Raw genomic sequence first — 18737 nt, 5'->3', positions numbered from 1 at the left:
AAAAGTTTGGGGGGGGGGGTTTAAACGAACAAAACCCCCATAAAATTTGTATGGGGTGTCGGGTGTCCAAATTTCACTATACAGTGGAACCTCGATTATCTGTCTCTCTATTAACTGTTAACCATTTTGTAAGAGAGACTAAAAACTTTTTTTACGGTCACCTCCTGTTTTCATATGATATTTTTTGACATGTTTTGTAGTAACTTCAATTATCTATTTACTACAAAACATGTCAAAATTTACATGTGAAAACAGATGACCCTAAAAATGGTTTTTCGTCTCCTACAAAATTCATGAAAAAGCAGATAGGAGGTATTGTCACATCACCGACGATATACCAGAAGTATATGTGGCCATACCAAATAATACATCCTTGATAAATATAAACATTTTTATTGCACAAAATATATATATTTCTATATATATATATATATTTTTTTCCATAATCATCACTACGATGATGATTCATTTGTATTGAATTGTACATTGCAATTCTCTGATGTTTGGGAAAAAGGGCTTAAGTCAGAATTGCACATCGATAATGTTTTGATGATTTCTGGACCAGAAAAATCGGCTCTTTTTATTGGTACATACAGTTTAAGTCTGCAACACTTTTTTTATGGTCCAGAAATCATCAAAACATTATTGATGTGCAATTCTGACTTCAGCCCTTTTTGCCAAACATCAGAGAATTACAATCTGGTCATAACTGACCAATGAGCAATTTTAATTTAACCTAAATTACTACTGTTCCTTAAAATGAAGAGCTTACCCTATAGCGTCTCTTATCTAATCTAACAAGATCGTGCACTATTCTAACATACACAGGCACACAAGCACTACGCTCTGCTTTTCACTATCACCTATCACTCAAACTAGTTCAAAAGGCTTTGTCCTCTTCAATCTTCTAGTTTGTCCAGTAGTAGATATCGAGGAGCTGGATTTCCTCAATATTCTCATACTTATGAAGTTGTTGTTGCTCATGACCTCCTGCTATCTTCTTGATGACTATATTATCCAGGTTCCATTCCTAGGTCTTGATATTTGTTTATAAAGTAATATCTTATTATGCATCGACAATGTGGAGTTTCTTCCAACTAGTCAACACACTTTTTATAGGTATCTTTCTTTTGCCTTTCATAGCCACAACAAGGCTATAATACGTTTCCTTCCTGGTTTTTTTGTAGACCACTTTCAGCTGATTCTAAAAAATTAAAATGAATGGTAATTTTTCTATTCTTTACAATTAAAAATCAAAAGAAATAGGAAATAGGTACTACTATTTACAGGTAATAATATGCATAAATAATTCGTTTCCTAAAGAATACAGAAAATTGAAAACGTTTTTATAATACTTACATAATTGTTTAAACAAAAGAGACCCAGCCAGAGCAAAACTAACAGACAGAACTGCAAAAAAGCCACTAATTTCCATTTTCCCACCCCCTTATCTTATATGCATTTTCCAATCAAAATTTTTAGGTTGTCATGAACATGAAAGACTCAACCTCAACAAATAATAATAAACAAAAAGCTCTACTTCCACTTCCCGCCAAATGGACACAGGTTGGTGACACTGAATTCACGCCAAATAAATGAAAAAATAGAACAATTTTCTTTTTCGTCAATTTCTTCACGTGAAGTTTATAACGAACAAACTTAGATGTCAAAGTGTGCTTTTACACGTCAAATTTGGCCTTGAATAACTTGGTCAATTTCTTGTCCAATTTATTGTTGATGTAAAGTGGACTTTAGTGATTTACGTTGAAATGTTTTGTTGGTACAACACAATTTTCAAATGTTAATAAATCTTTTTTCTTCAGCTTTATTTAAGTTTCAGTTTTCTGATCCATAGCAATCAGATAAAAATCGATTTCCTTTCCAAACATTTCTAATTTCCTGCGTGTTAAGAAGTTTAGACGTTGGAAATATTTTTTTTTAATTATTTGAAGACTAAATAAGGACTTTGGTTATATGCATATTCATTGATTCATGTGCGATTGTATTAGGTATTTGTTGTTCGTTAATTTGTGAGGTAAGAATATAGATATTTATAAATGGTCATGTTTTAATGTTAAGTAAGTTATTGCTTGTTTAAAACTTTATTTTTTACTATATTTCGTTGTATTTTGTTGTTTTTATCTGGGTTTTAAAGATCATTCAATTTATTTATTAGGTTGAAAAATATTTAAATAATGTTTTATTCTTTTTCAGGTGTTTAGTGATTTTATACCATAAATGACTAATTCGATTTCTCGCAGTTTAAGTAGTGAATCAGGACTTTTACTTGTAATGTAAAATATAACAATCTGTGAAAACCTTGTAATATGGGTCATTCCACGAATATACGACTGTTTTGGTTTATCGCGACAACGAATATTTTTGTGTGCAACATAAGAAGTACGAAAGTAAATGGTTCTAATAATTATTCCAATAAGCAACAATGTAATTTGCAGTTTACTTTCGTTCTTCATATTTTGCACAGTAAAATATTCGTTGTCTAGATAGTCCAAAACAGTCGTATATTCGTGGAATAGGGTATAGTTTTTGAGTTGTTATTATAATATACTCCATCTAATTTACTTACCGTTGCACGTCATCCGCGTCATAGCCCATGACGTCACATGATACCAACACAAAATATGTAGGCGGCAGGTGTGTTCTTTTTTAGAATCACTTTACCGAGTACACTGGCATTACAGCCACTAGACATATTTTATTATATACGCGTATAAATAATATTTAAAGATTTCTATTAATGTTTTTTTTTTTTTTTTTTTTTTATTTTTTTTATAATTGGCTTTGGCATGAACCAATTAGCCAGACTTATTTTTTATTTATGAAATATAAAGGGAGCATTTTTTTTTTGATCCAATATAAATAAATTGATTTTTCAAATTCTCACACCCTAGGATAAATGTTATTGTGTTAGTAAAATGTGTGTTTCTGTTTAGTGCATTTTTTTATATGTATATTTTTTTTTATTTTTTTTAATTATATTTTTGTTTTTTTTTAATGCTTTATTTATGTAGTATTTTGTTTAGTTTTATTTCCTTTTTTTTCATTGTTTTTTTTTTGTTTTTTTTTGTTTATCATTATTTTACTTTTTTTTTTAACTTTTTTTTTTAATTATTTTTTTATGTTAATTTTTTCGTGAACACACTTACAATAATATTTTGTATCGCAGAATTGCTTACAATGGTGTTAGTTTTTTACAATTTCATTTTGCAACGAATTAAATGATTATACAAACATTGATATAAGTTAATATTATTACTAAAAATTATACAATTTAGACTGGTTGGCAAACAGAATTTGAGATTTACCATTTCTTCGAAAAATGATTCTATGCTCTTCTTATTTCTTGAACATTCTAGGATTACATGGTTCATATCACCAACTTCTCCGCATGGACAATATGGGTTTTCATCCAGTCCTATTTTATATTTGTACAAAGGAGTCATAGCATGATTAGATCTTATTCTGTTTATTGTAACAATGAAGTTTCGTTTGGTTAATTCATGAAACCAGCTTTTCAATGGTATGTTATTTTGGTGGCCGACATAGTTAAGCCCTGTGACTGATGAATTATATTCTTGCTGCCACAATTGTTTTAAATGTGAAGTAAACTTGGAGGTAAGATCTGTATATGGAACAATATTGGTGGTTAGATGGTAGCCTGTGTCAGTGGCTGATTTGGCTAGTGTATCCACTGCATCATTACCTTTTATTCCTGAGTGCCCTTTAATCCACACTACAGTTATTGTTTTCCTTTGTTTTGTTGCTTCAAAGTTCAGTTTTAATATTTCTGCCTCTATGTTAGTAAGGTTTTTCGATGATTTCAAGTTTGTTATTCGGTCAACTGCACTTTTACTGTCAGTGAATATAACATGATTCTGTGTGTTTCTCGAATGGACGTATCTAAATGCATTTGCTATGGCAATTGTTTCGGCGGTATATATGGAACACTCATCTGGTAGCTTGAACTTGTAATATTGGGAAGAGTTTGCGTCATAAAAGGCACAGCCTACTTTTCCATTCAACTTGGATCCGTCAGTATATATGTATTGGTGTTCAGGCCATCTTCCATTAATGGTTTCTAGAAAGTTTTCTTTTGGGTCCAGGTAGTATGTTTTTATATGTTTTGAAAAGAAAACATGGGGAGGTTCGGTGTAGATAGGTATAGTTTTGTTGATAGACAGGGAGTTAGAGATTTGTGCCAGTGTGGTATAGCTGTTTACTAGGAGTGGAGTAGCTTTTGAGTGCCAATATGGATGGGTGAGTACTAGGACAGTGAGGTCGTGAATGTTACGAAGATAGCTGGCTTCTTTGGATATGGCTTTAGCCATAAATTTATGACTAATTAGCTGCCTTCTGAAAGATAGTGGAGGTTCTACAGATTCGACTTCTATAATATTTATTGGGGTAGATTTAAGATAACCAAGACATATTCTCAAACTTGTGTTTTTCTGGGTCTCTATTTTGTTTCGGTGAGTATGTGCTGCTATTCCATATAGGTGACTGCCATAGTCTAATATACTTCTAACCATTGTTTTATAGAACAGTAAAGCGGTATTTGGATCTGCTCCCCATTTGGTATGGCAGAATGCTCTCAAAATATTCATAGCGTTCTCGGTTTTTTTTATTGCATGGTGGATGGTATCTTTCCACAGTAATTTTCTGTCTAAATAGAGTCCAAGGTATTTAACACAATTTTTGATTGGAAGAAGATATGGTCCCAGTTGTAACTGTACTTGAGTTATGTCCCTTTTTTTAGTAAAAATACACACTTCAGATTTTTTTTCAGAAAGAATTAAGTTGTTTGAATCTAACCAGTGCTTAACTGACCATAGGTTTGTGTTTAAAATGTTCTGACAATTTGAAATAGTAGTACCGTTGGTGTAGATAACTATATCATCAGCAAACTGTATCATATTCACGTTATTCAAATTTACTTCGAAGTCCATTGTATATAGTATAAAAAGTAGCGGGCTGAGTATGCTGCCTTGAGGGAGTCCTAAATTCGATGTTCGGGATCCTTGAAGATTTTGGTTTAATTTTAGTGAAAGTCGTCTATCGGAGTATAGTGAAATTAAAAATGAACATATTTCATGAGGTATTCCTATTGATGTCAGCTTATGGTACAAAATGTTTAAATTTACGTTATCAAAAGCCGAGGAAAGGTCAATAAAAACTGCAGCTGTATGTTTTTTTATTGTATATCCTGTCAGTATATCTGTAACGAGAACAGTAATAGCTTCGAGAGTGGACCTACATTTCCGGAAACCATATTGTGAGTTTGGTAGGATGTGTTCAAATTCTAGCCATTGTTCTAATCGATTCTTTATTATTCTTTCCAGAGTTTTAAGAATACAAGATGCCAGGGATATAGGTCTGTACGAACTTGAGAGGTCTAGCGGTTTGTCTTTCTTTTTAATAGGTAATATTATATAGTTCTTCCAGCTATCCGGAATAGGACTTGCACCAGTCCAGATACTATTATAGATTTCTAACAGAGACTTTTTATGTTTAAATGGGAGGTGAAACAGCATGGAGTAAGTTATATTGTCCTCGCCTGGTGAAGTATTATTAGATAGTTTCAACGATCTTTCTAATTCCCACATCTCAAAACGTTCAAGTAAGTACAAGTTGTTTCTGGGAACAGTTTTTAAAGATAACTGATTGTATTCTATGCATTCTTTTGCCCAGTCTGGTGAGATTGTGGCATGGAATTCTTCTATCCAATTCGCTTCCAGATCAATAGGTAACTTATTCTGCTGCTTACGATTCTTAAAACTATTTACCTTTTTCCATACTTCAGTGATGGGAGTTGTCTGATTTAGGCTCTCAACATATTTCCTCCACTGAATTCTTTTTGTTTCTTTGAATGTTTTTTTTGCGATGGCATCAACTCGTTTGAATTCAAGTAAATTTTGTATGTTTGGGTTTTCTTTCCATAATCTGAAAGCTTCTTTTCTCCTATGAGCAATGTTGTTGCAGGTCTCATTCCACCATTGTTTTGGTTTGTGCTTCCAGTACTTATTTCTTATTATTGTTCTTTTCGGGATACAAATGTTTGCAGCTGAGTTTATCGTGTCTATGAAATTGTTGTAATTACATGCGGTGCTCATTTCCTCTAGTGTTGTCGTGTACAGATTCCAGTTGGCTCTTTTAAGAACCCATATGTTGTGAACTGGACCATAGGTTTGTAAGCCTGAGTCAGAGTTATTAAACTTCATATATATAGGAAGGTGATTGGATCCATGAGGATCCTGTATGACTGACCAAGATATTAAATGTACTATGTCTTGCGTACAAATAGACAGATCAATGGCACTTTTTCTACCTGACGTAACAAGTGTGGGTGCACCATCATTGAGATACACAAGATTGCAGTGATTAATAGCATTGAGCAAAGAAACACCATAGACATCATTAAACTCACAACCCCAAGAAAGATGATGAGCGTTGAAATCTCCAGCAATTATAAAAGGTCGTGGTAAGTTTTCGAAAAATTGTATCCATTCTCTTACTTCTATCCGAGTCTTTGGTTTAATGTATATTGACAATATGTACACTGCTTTGTTATTAGGTAGAAGTTTCACTTCGATGCATGTACACATCATTCTTGCTGGTTTCTGTACTACGACTTCTGAAAATAATCTATTGGATTTTACTAGTATGGCTACCCCACCGTAACCATCCATACGATCTGACCGAACAATATTATAACCTTGGAAGTTATAAAACCTTTCCTGTTTGAACCAGGTCTCTGACAAAGCTGCTATGGTAGTTTCTGTTGTATTTAAGAGATATTCTAAGTTTTCTTTATTGCCAACTGCAGATCTGCAGTTCCACTGTAAAATGTTGAGTTTGTTTATAGCTGAGAAGACGACGAAGTAGTTGGTATATTGTGCACGTTTAATAATTGTTTACTAATTAATATTTGCTGTAAGTCTTGTTTAGTAACATTGGGATTATTAGTTTCCCTAAAATTTTTAAAAAGTTCGGTAACAATAGTAAAAATTATATCTAAAATATCAGAGTTTGACTCTGTTTGTAGCGTGTGAGAATTTGAATTTAAATTATTTTTATATGAAGGACTATTTATAATTGGAATATTAGTTCCTGATTGTCTAAAGTTAAATGTGTATTCTGGATCTGACTGTGTCAAGACAGGACTATTTGGTCTCTGCCTTTTGCTGCCTTTAGAAGATTTGACGACTGTATATTTATTATGATTACTATTGGCCGAAAATGTGAATGGACGAGTAACAGAAGAGCTATTTAAACTTTGGTTAACAAGAGGGTAATTAGAAGAAGGCAAATTTTGTTGATGAGAATCTTTAATAATGTTATTTGATGTTACGTCTGCATAAGATTTGCGGGGAATTTGTTTGTTGGCATCATGGTAATTAATATTACTATTAGTCATGCATTCTTTAATTAATTTCTGTCTTTTGAATTCTGGACATGACTTAAGATTTGTTGTGAAGTGGTCTCCCATACAACTAAAACATTTTGGGGTTAATGTTGTTTCCTGACACTCTTTTGTATTATGGTCTTTCTGGCAATTGTTACAACGGGGGTTACTCCTACAATGCTTCCCCTGGTGGCCAAATCGCAAACAGTTGAAACAAAGCAGGACTTTTTGTTGATATGGTTCAATTTCTTTCAACACCTTATTTATAGTAACGTATTTTGGAAGTACTTGTGTTTTAAAGCTTACTACACACGATTTAGTAGGAACATAATTTATTTTATCATCGGTAACCGTTTTTCTATTTATTCTAGAAACGTTTACTACCTCAAAATTAGAATTTATTTCGAATTTTTTAATTTTATTTTTAAGATATTCATCGGAGAATTCTGTTGAGACATCCCGTATAACACCTTGTCTAATAATAATAAATTTAGGTATATAAACATCCAAATTGTTTTTAACAAAAACCGGATCGTCTTTCTTGTCGATAAGGTAATTAGCGTTTTTAGAATCCGTAAATTTAATTCTTAATTTATTTCTGCCAATTGTATCGATACTAATTATTTTATTATCTAATTCTGGGAATTTTGTAAGAATAATGTCACCAATTTTTAATGCATTAAGTTTACCTTTAAGATCGCTATCTTTATTTTCAACATATATATGGAACGGTCCACGGTCATTTATGGTATACTTAAAAATTTCTTTTTGTTTGTCATCGTTAGATTTAATAGGATCGGAAGTACTTACAGTTTGGTTGAGTTCAGCCTTACTAAAACCTTTAAAATTGCTAGGGGATTCCATTTCAACATCTGGACTACTAAGGGTGGTATTGGGAGGTCCATCAGGTTCAGGGGGCGGTTTACCGCCCGTGTCCGCACTCATTTAATTAAAAAATAGAAACAAAAACGCGAGTTATTAGTCTATATATTATTTGAATAATTATCGATACTTATTATTCGTATTAGTAAAGCGTTTAGATTACTCGTCAGCACCGGCTATTGACACGTCCGACTCACACGAGAACTAAAACTAGAATGTGATCTATTAATGTTAACTTTAAAGAAATACACAATGATATGTTTAATTTAATTTGTATAAATGGATTATAAAGCGTTTTTATGAAGCACATTTGTTCGGAATACACTGTAGGCCGCGTCTCACCATCAAATAATTTGATCAAACAGTTTGAGCAAACTTGACGTACTTGAGGAAGTACGTCAAAGTGACGTCACAATTGCAGTTTTTTTGAAATTCTAAAAATCTGTGCTCTCACTATCAAGGCCCCGTCTCACCATCAAATAATTGACAGTTATTTGATCAAACTTGACAGTCAAACTTGACTAGTGACACAAACTATACATACTAACTGTCACTTTGTGTCACTAACTGTCAAGTTTGATCAAATAACTGTCAATTATTTGATGGTGAGACGGGGCCTTAAGTCTAGTTTGATCAAATTTTTTGTATTGAGTTGTCTAACTTGTTTGTACTTTATTTAAAATTAAAATTTTTCATTATTATCCACAATGAACACTCAGGATGTGACGTCACTAACTGTCACTTTGTGTCACTAACTGTCAAATTATTTGATCAAACTTGACAGTTAGTGACACAAAGTGACAGTTAGTGACGTCATATCCTGAGTGTTCATTGTGGATAATAATGAAAACATTTAATTTTAAATAAAGTACAAACAAGTTAGACAACTCAATACAAAAAATTTGATCAAACTAGACTGATAGTGAAGTACGTCAAGTTTGCTCAAACTGTTTGATCAAATTATTTGATGGTGAGACGCGGCCTTAACTATAATCGAACGAAGGTGATATTTTTGCCTAAATTGGTAACATTTATTTGACAATTGCGGTGATGACACTTCATATTTGTTTATATTCTTTATAAGTCAGTCTTTGTTTCATTATATTTACTGTTTTTATTATATACTTTAACATAATTAAGATTATAACTTAATTCTTGTTTTCTATTTCTAAAGTTTTTATTTATTTACATTGAATATTAATTTGTTTTGCTGTATACTCCACTTCCGCAAAAATTGTGTGATGTATTTGATTCAAAATGAATTCAAGAATTTTTTGTAATTGGGCAAAAATGTCAACTTAGATCTCTAACGTAGACAATGACGTATAACGGCAAGTAAATTAGACGGACTGTAGTTGTTTTGGAAACAACAAAATATTCCGTGTTGGTATCTTAGGGCCGGTACTTTATGTCTGTGTGTGTGTGTTTATGTTTTATTGGCACTGGTTTAAGCAACCAACTGGCCAGTCAATGTGTTTTGAATTCTCTCTTTTACAAAATATATGCTTAGTATCTAAATTTAAAACTATTAGTACTACTGTTTTTTTTTACTCTGTTTTTTTTATTATTTTTTTTATTATATTTTTTAACATTTTTTTTATTACATTTTTTATTTTTTTTTTTAGTTTTTTTTTTTTTTTTTTTTTTTTTTTTTGTATATTTTTTTATCGCGCTAAGACCTAAACCCGATTCAACCTCGCGGAGGTTTAGATCTTAGTAACTTTTAATTTTATTTAATTATTTTTTTTTTTTTTATTTTTCTTTCTTTTTTTCTCAGAGCTTTAATTTTAAACAATTAACATGGTTGTACAAAATTTTATAAACATCTAGATTGTTTGATTGTAAAAGGTATATAAGATTAAAAGGAAATTGTACATTAACTTGAACTAGATTGGTAAAAAAGTTTGATATTTCAATAAAATGTAAAGGACATTCTAATAGCATATGTTGTAGATCAGCTAGCTCTCCACATAAACATTCATCATTATCTACAAGTCCTATTTCTCTTTTGTAGACTGGAGTCAGACAGTGATTACTTCTTATTCGACAAATAGTTTTGATAAAGCCTTTGTTGGAAACTTGATTAAACCATGTCTTGATGGGAAGTGTAGGCTGGATTTTTTTGTAATAATTTCCTTTGTCTGAATTATTGTATTGTTCCTGCCATTTCGTCCGTTTGATAGATCTCATAATAGAAATTATGTCTCCCATAGGAAGTTGATAAGTATGCAGAGTGGATTCCTTCGTTGTTGCTTTTTTAGCCAGATCATCTACTATTTCGTTGTTTTTTATACCAATGTGTGCTTTTATCCAACACAATATTATATTTTTGCCCGATTTCAAAGCTTCACTGTTCATTGCTATGATGTCACTGATGATATAATTTTCTGCAAAATTATGTACATTATATTTCAATTTCTTTACAATGCTTTGGCAGTCTGTAAATATAACATAATTGAGTTCTTTTTGATTAATACCCCTAATAGCACAAGGACGTCCAATGGACGTCCATTGGACGTCCTTCACGGACTTTAGGGACGTCCTTTGGACGTCCGTTTTCGTCCGAGGAACGTCCTTTATACGTCCTATTTTGGTCCAAATGTCGCGCTACCGAACGTCCATTGGACGTCCATCTAAGGTCCGAGGGGACGTATATTGGAACTTAATCGGACGTAAATTGGACCTTAATCGGACGTCCTAGGGGACGTAAATTGGACCTTAATCGGACGTAAATTGGACCTTAATCGGACGTAAATTGGACCTTAATCGGACATAAATTGGACCTTAATCGGACGTCCTAGGGGACGTAAATTGGACCTTAATCGGACGTAAATTGGACCTTAATCGGACCTTAATCGGACATAAATTGGACCTTAATAGGACGTAAATTGGACCTTAATCGGACGTAAATTGGACCTTAATCGGACGTAAATTGGACCTTAATCGGACGTAAATTGGACTTTAATCGGACGTAAATTGGACCTTAATCGGACGTAAATTGGACCTTAATCGGACGTAAATGGGACCTTAAGCGGACGTAAATTGTACCTTAATCGGACGTAAATTGGACCTTAATCGGACGTCCTAGGGGACGTGAATTGGACCTTAACAGGACGTCCAATTTTGGTCCAAAGGCCAAGTTGCCAAACGTCCAATGGAGGTCCACCTAACGTCGGAGGGGACGTTCGGTGGACGTCATTTGGGCATTCATAGGATGTCCCAGTTTGGTCCAATGTCTTGCTGCTGAACATCCATCTAACGTCCTGGAAGGTCATTCGGTGGACGTCTAGCGACGATATTTAGACCTGTGGAGAATGTATTGTGGGAAATAAAAAATATATTTTTTAAGGAACTTATATTTCATCTTATATCAAATTACAATTATTGGATATTACATTATTTACATTAAATTACAATACACTTCTCCAAGAAATTAACGCACCACCTTAAATATGGGGTATATTTGATGTCTCGTATTTCCTAAACCTGTTGTCCCATCTAAGTGATGTTTTTATAATATTATAGCCTAGGCTATAGGTTACCTCCTTAAGCTTGTCATGCACAGGGAGCTATGCTGTAATATATGTATATTATATCATATCGCTCTCTATAGTAATGTGATATAATATATATTACAGTATAGCTCCCTGTGCATGACAAGCATAAGGAGGTAACATATTCTAGGGCCTAGGCTAGAATATTATAAAAAAATCACTTAGATGCAACAACAGGTTTAGGAAATTCGAGACATCAAAAATGCCCAATTTTTAAGGTGGTGCGTAATGGGCTGTATTTACAGGGTGTAACAAAAATACAGGTCATAAATTAAATCACATATTCTGGGACCAAAAATAGTTCAAATGAACCTAACTTACCTTGTACAAATATGCACATAAAAAAAAGTTACAGCCCTTTGAAATTACAAAATGAAAATCGATTTTTTCGATTATATCGAAAACTATTAGTGATTTTTTATTGAAAATGGACATGTGACATGTGGCATTATTATGGCAGGAATATCTTAAAGAAAAATTATGGTGAAATTTGTGCACCCCATAAAAATTTTATGGGGGTTTTGATCCCTTAAATCCTCCCAAACTTTTGTGTATGTTCCAATTCAATTTTATTATTGTGGTACCATTAGTTAAATTCAATATTTTTGTTTCTTAGTATTTTTCAGATAAGGCAGTTTTTATCGAGTTGTGACTTCTTTTTTAATATGTCCACGTAAAAATTTTATGGGGGTTTTGTTCCTTTAAACCCCCCAAATGTTTGTGTATGTTCCAATTAAACTATTACTGAGCTACCATTAGTTAAACAGAGTGTTTTCAAAACTTTTTTGCCTCTTTGTATTTTTTCGATAAGGCACGTTTTATCGAGTCTGGCTTCTTTTTTAATATGGTTCAAAATATACCTAAAAATGTAAAGCATAAATAAGTTTGCATATTATTACCAAGTCTCCATAATCGTACTTAACCATATACAAATATGTGGTGGATTTGACAAATATTCAAAATATTTCGATAAAAATTGACTTTTTGAAAAAGCAATAAGAGGCAAAAAAGTTTTTAAAACATTGTTTAAATGGTAGGTACTACAATAATAATTAAATTGAAACGTGCACAAAAGCACATTGTTTTCGATACATTGGAAAAAATCACTTTTCATTTTGTAACTTCAAATGAGTGATAAAGGCACAGAGACTTAGATCACGAGGTCACATTGAAAGGATGCCAAAAACGAGGACTCCGAAAAGGGTACTAAACTACACTATAGCTTCAAGAAAGAGAAGAGGAAGACCGGAAAATAGATGGAAGCAAGAGGTCGAAAAAGATTTGGAAAGAATGGTGTTACAGGGTCAGAAAAGAAAAATGAATAAGAGGAAGGAATGGAGAAAAATCACATATCAAGCCAGAGAAGATCTCAGTACATAAAGAAACGTGAAAATGAAGAAAAAAACAAACTTTTCAAGCCATGGGCCTCTAAGGCCCTTGGTGCTATTAATATATAACTTCAAAGGGCTGTAACTTTTCTTTTGTGCACATTTGTACTAAGGTAAGTTAGGTCCAATCAAACTATTTTTGGTCCCAGGATATGTGATTAAATTTATGACCTGTATTTTTGTTACACCCTGTATATATATATATAAAGGTTATATTTGGTTCTTGGGACATCAAAGTATATTTTTTAGACATTCCCTGGATATAGTCACTGATGTGACATACCTCCGATTTGTTTTTTCATGAGTTTTTTTAAGAGAGACTAAAAACTTTTTTTATGGTCACCTCCTGTTTTCATATATTTTTTGACATGTTTTGTAGTAAATCTATCTATTTACTACAAGACATGTCAAAATTTACATGTGAAAGCAGGAGATGATCCTAAAAATGGTTTTTCGTCTCCTACAAAATTCATGAAAAATCAGATAGGAGAATTTGTACATTGCAATTCTCTGATGTTTGGGAAAAAGGGCTTAAGTCAGAAATGCACATCGATAATGTTTTGATGATTTCTGGACCAGAAAAATCGGCTCTTTTTATTGGTACATACAGTTTACGTCTACAACAGTTTTTTGCTGGTCCAGAAATCATCAAAACATTAGCAATGTGCAATTCTGACTTACACCCTTTTTGTCAAACATAAAAAAAAGCAATCTGGTCATAACTGACCAATGAGCAATTTTAATTTAACCTAAATTACTACTGTTTCTTAAAATGAAGAGCTTACCCGATAGCGTCTCTTATCTAATCTAACAAGATCGTGCACTATTCTAACATACACAGCCACATCACGCACTATGCTCTGCTTTTCACTATCACCTATCACTCAAACTAGTTCAAAAGGCTTTGTCCTCTTCAATCTTCTAGTTTGCCCAGTAGTATCGAGGAGCTGGATTTCCTGTTGTTTGTCGGGATTCCTGCTATCTTCTTGATGATTATATCCAGGTTCCATTCCTAGGTCTTAATATTTGTTTATAAAGTAATAACTTATTATGCATGGACAATGTTGAGTTTCTTCCAATTAGCCAATACACTTTTTATATCTTTATTTTGGTTATATCTGGTTTTTTGTAGACCACTTTCAGCTGATTCTAAAAAAAATTAAAATGAACGGTAATTTTTCTATTCTTTACAATTAAAAATCAAAATATTTACAGGTAATACATGCATAAATGATTCGTTTCATAAAGAAAATTGAAAACGGATTTTATAATACTTACATAATTGTTTAAGAGATCCAGCCATAGCCAAAACTAGCATACTAAACAGTACAGTTGAGTACAGCAAAAAAAAGCCACTAATTTCCATTTTTCACCCCCTTATCGATGCATTTTTTTCTAATCAAAATTTTTACTAAATTTTTAGGTTATCTTATGATGAAAATGAAATAAGATGACTTGATGACCAATGACCACGCGACGCTACATAGATACTCGCGCGGCAAATTTGAAAATGAACGCAAATTGAATAGTAAATGGCCTCTCTTTAGAGTATGGAAAATTTTACCCCTCCAGGAGGACATTGTACTCTTTTCATAGAATATCTTGTGGTAACTTTCCAGCCATAATTTAATCAGATGTTCACGGAATAGAACTTTGATAGTAGAATTCCTGGAATGTTTTGTTGTTAGGGGAAACTTTTATTTTATTTATTCTTGAATATTTCCTGTTGTTAAACATTGTAACCAATAATTTACAAATAAGATTTTCATTACATTACATGAAATCAAAACATGTTTTGGATATTAAACTATATAGTTTATAATTGTAATAATTTAATATACAATTTTGAATTAAGATTTAATCTTTTCGATTTAAACTACAGTAAAACTTGTGTTACCGGCCCCCTGCCAACACCGGCCACCTGTACTAACGGCCAGTTTAAAAATTCCCCACACTAATTACAGTAAAACCTGTCAGTAACGGCCGCTAAAAATGAAAAAGCTATTGGATGATATAGAAAGGTGACCAGTATTGCCAGTTTTTGTAGTCTAGATATAATTGGTTTGGGGAATTTTTAAACTGGCCGTTAGTACAGGTGGCCAGTAACACAGAATGTACTGTATATCTAGGCTACAAAAACTGGCAATAACGACCACTTTTCTATATCGGCCAATAGTTCTTTCATTTTAGTGGCCGTTAGTGACAGGTTTGACTGTATTTCATTAACGTAAAGTTAACGCAAGTTAATATTTTATTGAATTATTTTGCTATTTGATCCCGTAATTGGTATAATGTGTCCAATATAAGCGTTCATAAAACGTCCGTATTTCGTCCAGTATGGACGTCCAAAGGACGTTCAACGTCGGACGTCCAAAGGACGTCCATTTTTATTCCTTCCGAAGGACGTCCAACATGGGACGTCCGTTTATAGTCCATGGACGTTAGGACCAAAAATGGACCTATTTTGGACGTCCAAAGGACGTCGTGTGCTATTAGGGAAACTAAAGCAAAACCTGTGTTTCCGGCCACTTGCCAACATAGGCCACCTGTACTAACGGCAGGAGCGTCATTTGAAATTTTGATAGGGGGGGCAAGCATTATATATACAATACATTTATATGCAAACATAATACAAAATTGATCTATTTTTTGTAAATTTCAGTAATTTTCAGGGTTAGGGGGGGGGGCAAATGCCCCCCTGCCCCCTATCAAATGACGTCCCTGACTAACGGCCAGTTTAAAAATTCCCCAAACCATTTACAGTAACGGCCACTAAAAATGAAAAAACTATTGGCCGATATAGAAAGGTGGCCGGTATTGCCAGTTTTTGTAGTCTAGATATGGTTTGGGGAATTTTTAAACTGGCCGTTAGTACATGTGACCAATTTTGGCAGGTGTCCGTTACTGACAGGTTTTACTGTATTTCATTAACGTAAATAAGTTAATATTTTATTGAATTATTTTGCTATTTGATCCCGTAATTGGTATAATGTGTCCAATAGAAGCGTTCATAAATTGTCCGTATTTCGTCCAGTATATATACGTCCATATTTATTCCATCCGAAGGACGTCCAACGTCGGACGTCCAAAGGACGTCCATTTTTATTCCGTCCGAAGAATGTCCAACGTCGGACGTCCAAAGGACGTCCATATTTATTCCTTCCGAAGGACGTCCAACGTCGGACGTCCATATTTATTCCTTCCGAAGGACGTCCAACGTCGGACGTCCAAAGGACGTCCATTTTTATTCCGTCCGAAGGACGTCCAACGTCGGACGTCCAAAGGACGTCCATATTTATTCCTTCCGAAGGACGTCCAACGTCGGACGTCCAAAGGACGTCCATTTTTATTCCGTCCGAAGGACGTCCAACGTCGGACGTCCAAAGGACGTCCATATTTATTCCTTCCGAAGGACGTCCAACATGGGACGTCCAAAGGACGTCCATTTATAGTCCATGGACGTTAGGACCAAAAATGGACCTATTTTGGACGTCCATTGGACGTCGTGTGCTATTAGGGACATATTTTGTATGCTTCTTTGATTGCAATGAGTTCAGCTGTGAAAATTGTCATTTTATCAGGTAATCTGTTGTTTATTTTTATACTTTTTTGTGGGTAATATATAGCATATCCAACTTTTCCTTCCATTTTTGAACCATCCGTATATAATTTCTGATAACTCCCCCAGTTTTTTTGTACACACTGAAGGTGGTCTATTTTAGTAAGGAAGTCTGTCGCACGAATATTACTTAAATGACAGTTAACTGGAGATAAATAATCTTCATAATTTAGCTTTCGAGACGAGCTTTGTTCAATTTGGTGTATGTCGCCAATGGAATTAGAAACGTTGAGGAAGCTTTCCACAACTAAAAGCAGTTTCTTTTTTTCCCAGTAATAATGAGTTAGGTACGAGGTGGTTAAATGAACAATTTTATTTAATAGCAGTTTATCGTTAACCGCTGTTTTAACTATAAATTTCTCACTTAGGTATTCCCTGCGTAATGAAAGTGGAGGTTCATTAAGCTCACATTCCATGACCAATATAGGTGTGCTACGAAGATAACCAGTGCATAACCTAAGTGCCTTATTTTTGATCCTCTCGATTTTTTGGAGTACAGAGTTTGATGCTGAGCCATAAAAAATAGATCCATAGTCTAAGATTGATCTTATCAAATTTCTGTATAGTAATATTGATATGTTTGGATCAGCTCCCCAGTTACTGACACTTACAGTCTTCATGATATTCATTGCATTTTCCATTCTTCGTAATATGTAATTTGTGTGTTCTTTCCAATTTAATTTGGAGTCTAAAAATACGCCAAGAAATTTTATTGAAGTTTTATAAGGAATACTAGTATTATCAAATTGTAGATGGCTTTGAGGAACATATCGTTTTTTAGTAAAGGTAACAATGGTTGATTTACTCTCTGATATTGTTAAGTTATTATCGGTAGCCCATTTTTTTATAATATTCAATGTCGATTTAAGGTAGTTATTACATATATCTATTGACTTATTTTCTGCATATATCGCAACATCATCAGCGTACTGTAGGATTTTTATGTGTTGAGGAAGTTTAGTTTCTAAGTCAGCAGTATACAGTATATATAATATAGGACTTAGGATGCTACCCTGAGGTAGTCCCAAAGATGTGTATCGGGAGTTAGATTGATCTCCATTTAATCTAACGTGAACTGCTCGATTAATGTATAAGTTAATGATGTTCCATGTTACTATCTCGGGTATTCCTATTTCCAACATTTTCGCGTATAGTATGTGAAGATTAACGTTGTCGTAAGCCCCTTTTATATCTAAGAACAAAGCACTAACTGCTTTCTTATAAGTAAAGGAACTATAAATGTCTATTAAAAAGTGGCAGAGGCTATCTTGTGTGGATTTACCTTTTCTAAAACCAAACTGACTTCTTGGTAATAGGTCGTTCTTTTCTAGCCAAAATTCCAGACGGTTTTTAATAAGTCTCTCATATGTTTTTAGTATACAGGAAGCCAGACCGATTGGACGGTAAGAATCCCAATTCTTTGATGATTTTCCTGGTTTTAAAACCGGGATAATAGTGTAAACGTGCCAATCGTCAGGAATCTTTATGCGGCGCATCCAAATTTCATTATATATATTTAGTAGTGCAGCCTTACCAATTCTTGAAAGATTTGATAGCATCGAGTAATGGATATTATCGGCACCTGGTGCTGAATTTGAGTTTTTCTTCAACGCAAAGTTTAGTTCAGTGGCAGAAAATGGTTTGACTAGGAAACGGGTTGGTTCTGGATAGTCGTACAGAGCATTTAGTTGTAAATCAGGAATTACTAATTCTGCAGACGGCGGTGTGATATTTTGATGGAACTCTTCTATCCACGAAGCTTCCGACAGAATAACAGGGACTTTGTTCTTTGTTTTTCTATTTTTTATTCGGTTAACTTTTGACCATACATCTTTAATAGGGACTGACCTATTTAGGGATCCGACATAATC

The 18737-nt window shown here is 33.5% G+C and overlaps 2 long non-coding RNA genes across 2 annotated transcripts; both read right to left on the bottom strand.

Moving 5' to 3' along the window:
* Positions 1 to 377: 377 nt before the first annotated feature.
* On the bottom strand, positions 378 to 1749 carry LOC126881638 (uncharacterized). The gene is made up of 2 exons (XR_007696946.1): positions 1360 to 1749; positions 378 to 1204 (listed from the first exon to the last, which is right to left on the bottom strand). It is a non-coding gene; the product is annotated as an uncharacterized LOC126881638 (long non-coding RNA).
* Positions 1750 to 12618: 10869 nt separating this feature from the next.
* Positions 12619 to 14856, bottom strand: LOC126881637 (uncharacterized). Its single transcript, XR_007696945.1, has 2 exons — positions 14526 to 14856; positions 12619 to 14396 (listed from the first exon to the last, which is right to left on the bottom strand). It is a non-coding gene; the product is annotated as an uncharacterized LOC126881637 (long non-coding RNA).
* Between the last annotated feature and the right edge of the window lie 3881 nt (positions 14857 to 18737).

This window comes from Diabrotica virgifera, chromosome 3, assembly GCF_917563875.1.
Source record: "Diabrotica virgifera virgifera chromosome 3, PGI_DIABVI_V3a".
NCBI lineage: Eukaryota > Metazoa > Arthropoda > Insecta > Coleoptera > Chrysomelidae > Diabrotica > Diabrotica virgifera.
This window is presented reverse-complemented; position numbering and strand designations above follow the sequence as displayed.